The 10,288-nt window shown below is 39.6% G+C and overlaps 1 protein-coding gene across 2 annotated transcripts in view; it reads right to left on the reverse strand.

The window, feature by feature from the left end:
- SLC8A1 (solute carrier family 8 member A1) overlaps positions 1-6,405 on the reverse strand; it is a 289,944-nt gene extending 283,539 nt beyond the window's left edge. Inside the window, exon 1 of one of the 2 annotated variants that reach the window (XM_075203735.1) lies at positions 5,927-6,405. The gene's annotated coding sequence lies outside the window, so the exon portion shown is untranslated. The remainder of the gene's footprint in view (positions 1-5,926) is intronic. The other variant, XM_075203736.1, reaches the window with a different exon arrangement.
- Between the last annotated feature and the right edge of the window lie 3,883 nt (positions 6,406-10,288).

Here is a 10,288-nt window from a genome sequence, read left to right on the forward strand (position 1 = left end):
AATCAATAGCACGCAACGAGGAGGAGATAACTCTTGCCGCAGCGATAATACCAGGTGGAAGTTATCTCTGCAGGAGTTGCAACTTACCAGGACGGTAACTTTTCGCTGGTGCAGTCCAAGCACGCCAAAATTTAAACATTGCGGCGATACTATATTTTTTATCACTGCAATAAGCGGAGATAAAATATATTAGTATTCGACAGACCATAATAATAGGTCTGCAGGACCCTGACTCCTCTCTGCAGCCTTCCTACTCTCCCCTCGTACACTACAGCAAAATGTCTCTGCGCATGTACAACCTAAGTTGCGTATGCGCAGTAAAGACTCGGGTTCAGATCCCAGAGTTGTTAGGTTAGTAAAGTCCTCGCCGGGACAGTCTCCTATCCGATGCGCTGTCCAGGGATGCTTTTTAATAAATGATGATAAGGGATGATATTTAAAAGGGGACATATGTGGTCATTTATAAATACTCCACTTAAGTCGTCCTCAGATTATTTAATTGTAGCCAGATATTCAAAGGTGTCTGGATAAAGTCACCATTCTGCATATAGTCCAAACATCACCTCTGAATTTATCAATAACATATCAAAATATTTATATAAACAATCTATTACACTTGAATATTTATTAAATAACAACAAAAAGGAGCTACTTACTAGCAAATGAATAAATATACTAATTAAGAAATTCTGATCTCCCCGGATAAAACCTGCATGCGCTAATTGCAAAGTAGATGAAGATACTATATCATTCATCCAGATGCTGCATAGTAACTGTTATATTTTGTATGTATTTTATTACGCAAACCTCCAACCATTATTCCCATAGCGATGATAAGATATTACAGTATCCGACTGCTAATTTACTTTCTTCCTTTAGATCCCTGGCATGAGTGAGGGAAGATGGCATAGATATCTCTGGCAACTCTGAGGTACCGGAGATGGAGTCTTATCCTATACTTATTATAGGATGCATTTTGTACCTTTCAGTTGCAATTCTGCAGGAAAGTGCATTTCTAGCCACATTACAACCAATCCACTAAAAGTCTTCAGAAACACAAAGTCACTCATATAATAAAGACAGTTCCATTTAAGTCCATTTATATATGAAGCAGGGAAGCGGGTAGGGAGACAGCCGTTGGCACTGAAAGAATCTTCTTGTGAAGTTCTGCAGTGATCCAAACATTTAGTAAGGCATGTAGTTGCTGATAGATCACTGTATGACTTCATGGTAGGAGGTTTGCAGTGCTGATGCCTCTTACCCTGCCTCCCATCTCAGGTCTACAGCTGTGTGATCAGCAAACCATGAGGATGGCTATAAGTGGAGGATTCATGTTTCTGCAGCAACTGGCATTTTAATGAAAATAATTTCAATTTAATATTATTGATCTTTTAAAAGTGTCCAATGGCCTACTTAAAGGAGTAAAAGGGCTACATGTACCCAAAACACAAGTGTCACCTAGTTTTAAAGTCTGCTCTCTTTTGCCTATAGCTCCTCCCACATCCTAATTATGTTCTATGCATATGACAGGGATGTGACAAATTAGGCAGACTATCAAGAACTAATTCCCTTCTGTTAATAGAAATGACAAGCTATTTAAACTTAGTGAGCATCCTTCTAGCTACTATCAGGTTATAACTGTAAAAATAAATGAATTAAACATATTACTAAGTAGACGTCTTGAATTCCGATTTAACGCAGATTTCTCTTTTCCTTTTTAAGCGAAAACAATATTGTGAGATCAGACCTCCCAATTTACCACATGCCAACCCCTCTTTCAATTTACTTTTCCAAACCTAAGGAGACAAGGTAATTTCCTATTCCACTGTCCTCCAGCAACTACAACAATCAGAATTACATAAATACAGTGCAACATTTGTGCACCTTACAGCGTTTTTGGTCTTCTCAGTTGTGGGGATTCAAAATACATAATCATGCAAAGTATTTCAATGTACATTTATGCCCAGACATATAATGGGATGTACGCCTTAAGTATTTAACATAATCAATTAAAAAAATATCCTGTTTATTCAGCATTGTACAGCTGCTCTGGAATGCAGGAAAATGGTTCTGAGACTATTTCACCTTACTACACACTATTTGTATGCATGCTGGGCTTAATGAGAGAGGTAGTTCAGAAAGAGGGTGTAAGAGAAAGGTCATTTCTGTACTAGTCAATAAGATAGTAAAATAGTACAGTTCATCTGTTACAATACACAGAAACAGGAACAGGGGAGGGCTGGCAAATTTTAGCCTGGGGGACAAGACTCAATTTAGCAGCTTATTAGGAACATCTTAAAGGAAAAAAATGCAGATGGCCCAGTGATCCAGCCCAGGGTAGCCCAGTATGGGACCAGCCTGGGGGTGCAGGGGGCAGATGCCCCCCAGCCCAGCCTACCCCTGCAAAAAGGCAATGTTAAAAACATACTTGTATGTGTAACAAATGATATTTGCTGAACATGTTCTGTAGTATAATTAATATCAGCATCCACATTGTGAGACTCTGCAGTGTAGCTAAGTCATGTATAACTCACGTGTAACTTGGCTTTTTTGCATTGCAAGAATTAACATGCAATGTGCCAAAAGAAGAACTGCATTGCTCAAGTGTATTACTGTATAGTATGTTGATTAAGTAATGATATAAACACCTTTTTAATAAATAAGATTCAACCAAGCATTAATACACAGCAGTGAATTCAGTTAGTTACATGCAATCACCATTCATTCTAAAATCCTGTTCTGGTTCCTGGCATAAATTCAGGAAACTCAGTCATGATGAAATGGCTAAAATATGTGTAAGGTATGCTGCATTCGTTTTTAAAATGCAGTGACATGTAACAGTCAGTTATAAATACAGGGAGGAGATAGAGAATATTGGGATAAGCAACAGATGTGCCAGTGTGTATTGAGCGTATTGAGAATTTTTTTTTGACAGATGCAGAAATGAAGGGTGTGGATGAAAATCGGAATTGCCGGAATGCCGGAACGCCGGAATAATTTGGCCCCCTGCAGCGCCCTCTGCTGCTTGGTGTCTTGAGTGAAGCTTGCTGTGTTTTCTCTCACTATATAGTGCATTCTGTTCTGCTACACAGATATGTTCTCTGTAATATCTGTAATATGTGGACCGACTACTCCACATATTATATTGCATATATATTGTATTCGTTCTACCTGCCTGAATGCATGTCGGCATTCTGGCAGTCGTAATGGAGCTACGAGGACCTTAACCATCCATTCCGGGTGCCAGAATGGGCCTCTGAGCACCTTGACCATCCATTCTGGGTACCGGAGTGGGTCTGTCAGTACTTTAGCGATCTATTTCGGCTGCTGGAATGGAGCTCCGAGGACCTTAACCATTCAGTCTGGGTGCCGGAATGGGTCTATGAGTACCATAGCTATTCATTCCGGGAGCCGGAATGGGTCTGCCAGTACCTTAGCCATCTATTCCGGCTGCCGATATGGAGTTTTAAGCACCTTAACCATTCCGGGTGCCGGAATGGAGGTCTGATTACATTAAGCATCCATTCCGGCTGACGGAATGGGTCTGGATGGTTAAGATCCTCAGAGCTCCATGCTGACAGCCAGAATGGATGGCTAAGGTCCTCAGAGCTCCAATCCGGCAGCTGTAATGGATGGGTAATGCATTCTGAACATGCATTCAAGCAGGTACAACGGACAAATAAAATACATTGCCATGATATACAAAAATATATATAAGTATTATGTGTATGTGTGTACATATATATATATATATATATATATATATATATATATATATACACACACACAATACAATATATATGCAATATACTATGTGTAACAGTTGTTCCACGTATTACAGGGACATATCTGTGTGGCAGAGCAGAATGCACTATACTGGCAGAGCAGGAAACACATGAAAATACACCAAGCAGCAGAGAGTGCTCTAGTAAGCTGACTCATTCCGGCAGAATTGCACGTTGCTTACTGAGAGCAGTCTAAACTGCTGTGAATTAGGAAATGACAGTGTACTGAATTATTTGGGATGTCAGCAGTGAAGTGTCTGCAACAAGAGGAATAAGGCCGCCTATACACAGTATACTTCAATGACATTTAGTAAGAGTGTGAACTGGTACATGACAATGGAACCCCCATAATGACTGGAGGCTGCAGCACATTACAAGACTGTGCAGTACTCATTGGCAACCAACAGGTTAAAGAGCCGCACTAACAAGAAGAGATGAAGTGTATTAGTGGAAACAAAGAGTGTACAAGACCTTTCCAGGGCTGGGGGGATCTGCAGTGAGATATGAATTCTTATCGTAAGTCATTCATCAGCTCCACCGCAGCCGCTGTCACAGCCTGAGGACGGTCTATTAGTGACAAGTGTAAGACTTCTCTGTGCTGAACCCCAAGGCTCCTGTGTCCTTAAAACGGATGGTCCTACATGCAGGCTGCATTATCACTCCTTCCACAGGGCTAATCCTATAGGATGCTGAGCGTGTGGCTGCCTCATGCAGTACAGCATGTGAGAATACCTGTCGGGCAGGATGCATATGAATTACCAACTCATCCGTGAGAGAGGAATCAGGGGCACATCTCTCCAGTATAACCCACCTACAGCAGCAGCAGACAAGCACATTATCCGCAGATCCCTCCAGGGACCACACACTCCTCACCTCCTCCTACTGAGGCACCACAGGAATAATAACTCACTACAAATCTATCCCACTCACAACCTATTGGAGGAGGACGCATAACCCTTCCACTGCCGGGGGTGGGGACAGGCAACGCACTGCGGGCAATTGGCGGCAGAGGAGTTAATAATGACATCCAGTGCATGGTGCGCTAAAGTACGCTAATAAAACCTTGGAAATTGTAGCGCTCATTACATCAAAGATAGAAAAAAAAAATAAAACTTAAATCAATGAAGTCTTAACAACTTTAAGAAAATTAAAAATAAAATAAAATACAAGGAATAAGGGATCAATGCACCAATATGAGTGGTAGGCTGGTTGTAGAAAATACAGTAGCATATCTGTTGCCCATTACCATCAACCACCCATCCTACAGACAGCAGGGGATGTGGTTAAGTGGACAATATGTATGTACCATGTCTATATATATCTATATGTACTGTGTGTATATAAGTAAGTGAATATATATATATATATATATATATATATATATATATATATATATACACACACACACATATATATATATATGTATATATATATATATATATATATATATATATATATATATATATATTTGTATGTATATATATATATATATATATATATATATACATACACACGTACATATATATATATATATATATATATATATATATATATATATATATATATATATACACACACACACATACACACATATATATGCCTTGAGAGTACATGATTTATATATACACTATAACAGATGCCCTACTGAATAGGACACAAGATTTATTGAAAAAAACCACAACCACTGAAAGTTAAGAGTTATCCTATTTCTGCATGAAAATCAGATATATGTGGATCAATGAATCACACACCTCCAGGTCCGGGAAGAAATGCTACAAGGACACGGGAGTAAGGAGCACAGGGAGCCTGGCAGGTACAAACACGAGGTGGACAATGAAGGGCACAAGCTGGATGAAAACGCTTTTCCTTTTTTTATTTGATTAATGCAGTAATCGTATTAACTGCTTAACCTGCAGAGTTGTCATAATCCCCTTACATTGTCGGGTTATATGAATGGCCATAGGCTTGGATGCCGGGGGGATATTCAATACACCCTCATACACTGAAAAGCCGAAAGACAAAACGTCCTATAGTGCAAGGAACAAATGTAATGTGAAGGAGAGAAAGGCTGCTGATGGGCTGATAGGGACTTCAAACTGGCTTCATTGTTTCCACGTACAAACCCCCCGTAAATGTCATACCTTGTGTTGTCCTGGGTGTGTGGCACAGCTATGACAGGGAAACCTTTCTCATCCACCTTTAAATAGGTCCAGATCAGGAAGAAGCCGCCTTGACCATAACGGAAAGAGAGCGAATCCTTGCAGAGAATGCCATGCACAGCTAGCACCTACCAGTAGAGAGAGGAAGCACACTCTCTCACACACACACACACTCACAGTACACACACACACATATACACGCACACACACACAATTACACACTGATTGATATCAGGAAATAAAAGTGCAGATCCCACAGCTCAGGATTTACAGCTTCTTCTCAATGCCCAGCAACTTCTCCTCTCATCCTCCTCACAAGGACAGAAAATATCTCTCGTGTTTTCCAGACAGTTTATTTTATCCTTAGTAGTTTCTCTCTCTCTCTCCCGAGCTCTGCTCCCCCCAGCTGTCTGCACTGGTTGGGAATATTTTCCGATTTCCTCTGGTTTGTGAGTGAGGGAGCTTAGGCTTTGCAGTGCAACATGGCTGTGAGCCAGCCCTCTTATCAACATCCAGACACTCCCACCCCATTGATCACACTTAAACCATTACTCCAACTCCTATTTTTCCCCCTAACAACTGCGGCACAGTAAGCAGTTTTTGAACAAAAATACTAAACTTTGCCATTATCATTCTATCTATTGTGACCAGAAATTAATTTTCAGATTTATTACATATGAAAATACAAGTTTCTACATAGACATTCTTATTACATTCCTTGTCATTTAAGCTCCATTTTATTTAACTGTTGCCAAGAATTACAAAAAGTGATTTAAACATTGTGGGTCACAGTAGTGGTCACAGACCTCTTCCATTTTTCTGTACATCGCCTCCCTGCCCTCCTCTTCTATACTTTCTCACAATTCAGTACAGATCAAATAACTTGTTTTAAGCCGTCCTCAGATTTGTAGCAGTGTCTACTATCACATCATATTTTATTTGTATGATGTCTTGGGCAGGGCTGCTGAGAGGATTCCCAGGCCTAAATCAAGCTGTTTCTTATGCCCTTAGGCAAAAGCCTGAACTGCACGCAGCCTAGAGGGATTAACTAAGGTGAGTGACCTCCACCCTCCATGTTGAACGCACAGATTTGGTAAAAGCAAGAGCTGTTCGCACAGGCTAGGAGAGTGTGACAACATGGACCAATGAGAAGCCATCGGTCCGTATAGTCATTCTCTCTCTGCCACAATCCAGATGAGGGCACGGATAGAACCAGAGCCTCACCCACAGCCATCTAATCACCATTGCCTTACTTACAATATTTATTTCCCACTTTTTTTCTCCTGATCAAATCAAATTAACAGGACTCTTATAACTTTAGGTTTTATCTCACATGAGAACTAAGAGGAAGTATGGGGTGGAAATTTTGGCCTCAGCAAACTTTTTGCAACAGTTTTTGATTTCCAAATGACAGAAGCTGTAATTGTGTCACATTTTATTGTTTGAGAAAGGGCCTGATTCATTAAGGATCTTAACTTGAGAAACTTCTTATTTCAGTCTCCTGGACAAAACCATGTTACAATGCAAATTGGCATTCTGTTTTGCACATAAGTTAAATACTGACTGTTTTTTCATGTAGCACACAAATACTTGATAGCTTATTTGTACACTTGTACAATGTACAAGTACAATGGTACATTTGTACCATTAAGGAGTATACTTGGTCTGCAACAATATTTAGGTAGTTGGAATGTGTCAAAGTAACATCCATATGAATGCCAGGAATGAATGGCAGACTGCCAAGGTTTCCCAGAAGGACATTGCCCAGATCATCACACTTCCTCCACCGGTTTGCCTTCTTCCCATATTGCATCCTGGTGCCATCTCTTTCCCAGGTAAACAATGCACAGGCACCTGGTTATCCACATTATGTAAAATAAATTGTGATTTGACAGACCAGGCCACCTTCTTCCATTGCTCCATGGTACAATTCTGACTCTCATGTGCCCATTGTAGATGCTTTCGGCGTTGGATCGAGTACAGCATGGGCACTCTGACTGGCCTGCGGCTATGAAGCCCCATAAGCAGTAAACTGCGATGAACTGTGTGTTCTAATAACTTTCAATCACAGCCAGCAATTTGTGCTACAGTAGCTCTTTTTTAGGATTAGACCAGATGATCTAGCCTTTGCTCTCCACATGCATCAATAAGCCTTGTCATTCACTTTATAAATATATATATATATATATATATATATATATATATATGTACCTATATATATATATATATATATATATATATATATATATATATATATATATCTCTTATATATATATATATATATATATATATATATATATATATATATATATATATATATAAATAGATAGATATAGATATATCTATGTATATATAGATGTGTGTATATATATATATATATATATATATATATATATGTGTATATATATATATATATATATATATATATATATATATATACATGTATGTATATATATATATATATATATATATATATATATATATATATATATATATATATATATATACAGTACCAACATATAGTAGCTATAAGAAGATATAGCACAACAATAGTTGCAGGATGTGGAACCAGACACAGCCAATGCAATAATGGAGCACAACGATAGTTTAGTGCTAGTTGGTAACACAAATTAATGTCTCAGTAAATAGAACTATTATATTTTAGCTCCCAGAATGTATAGCTAAGTGCAATAAATATAGGCTTCAGCCTCAGGTAGTGCACATAGGTACATCACCAGCACAGCGGCATGCAGCAGCAGCAAAGTGTCCAAGAGCACACAGACTTCAGGCAAATAAGTTGTAGTCATACAATGCATGGTCCCAATGACAAGCAGCTAGCAGCAGTAGTCAGTACAGAGCTGGATCAGGATTGCTGGATACTGGTCTGAGAGACTCAGTCATCTGGTAAGGGATCCTTGAACTGTCTGGTTCTTATAAGCACAGGTATTCCCTCCAGCACTTGCACCAAGACATCACCTGATTAACTCTCACTGTGTTTTTTAAAGGCTGAGACCAGCTGCCAATCTGGAAAATGTCTGTGAACCATAATTCCTAACTATTGTTTTGCACTTTTTTTACTTTAAACATTACTCCAAGTGTCTGGACCTCATGGCCTCATATGACACCAAGGCTGAAACAGTTTGTGGCAGATATATGGTAGGAGACCCAGGAGGGCACCACTGCTGATAAAGTCATAAGCAAAGCTGACTGGACACCTGAACAAGATAAATTCCTTCGGGGGGAATTGGATGAGACCACATTAGAGCTTTTGGTGAAGCACATCATCCCTAGATTCACAGAAAGCAAACTGAAGTTTACAAACAAAAACACACCTTCCCTACATTCAAAAATGGAGGGGTTCAGTAATGTTGAACCCAATATCATAAAGCCAGCCAGCCATTGAGGTCATGGGCCTTTCAGCAGGACAATTATCCCAAAACACTTCCAAAAAGCACCCAGGGATGGTTCAAATCAAGATGTTGGACTGTTCTGAAGTGGCCAGCAGTGATTCCAGACCTACATCATGGGGAAAGTTCTGAAAACAGAAGTTGGGAGAAGGCTTCCTGCAAATCTGAACTGGAACTGTCTGTACAAGAAGAGTGGCCCAAACTGTGAGCATTGAAGTGCAGGAAACTCATCTATTTCAATGAAGCAGTTAATAGCAGTTATTTTGACCAAAGGCTGTGTGTCCAAATATTAAGTTTAGAGTGTCAATAATTTTGTCAATGACTTTTATTTTCATTTTCTACTTTAAAAGGATATTCAGTATTAAATTCAGAATCAAAAACAAGGGTTCTGTAATATTAAAAGAAAAATAATTGTGGAGACGAAACACTGTTGTTTCAACTTATGTATGGGCAGAACGGTCGTCATGAGTTCAATTCCCGACCATGGCCTTATCTGTGTGGAGTTTTTATGTTCTCCCCGTGTTTGCGTGGGTTTCCTCCGGGTGCTCCGGTTTCCTCCCACACTCCAAAAATATACTAGTAAGCAGAGCTGTAACTAGGACTGTGCGATAGGGGCGACCGCCCATGGTGCAACGCTGAAGGGGGGCGCAGTTTAGGAATATTTTAGGTTCATTTGGCTAAAATTGAGGGCTAGGGGGCGGCATTTGTCTTTCTCGCCCCAGGCGCTAGAATTCTAAGCTACGGCTCTGCTAGTAGGTTAATTGGCTGCTAACAAATTGACTCTAGTCTGTGTGTGTATTAGGAAATTAAGACTGTAAGCCCCAAAGGGGCAGGGACTGATGTGCGTGAGTTCTCTGTACAGCGCTGTGGAATTAGTGGCGCTATATAAATAAATGGTGATGATGATGATGATGTTTAGAGGAAACTGTGAATTATT

Source organism: Mixophyes fleayi, chromosome 3 (assembly GCF_038048845.1).
Source record: "Mixophyes fleayi isolate aMixFle1 chromosome 3, aMixFle1.hap1, whole genome shotgun sequence".
NCBI classification, from domain to species: Eukaryota; Metazoa; Chordata; class Amphibia; order Anura; family Limnodynastidae; genus Mixophyes; species Mixophyes fleayi.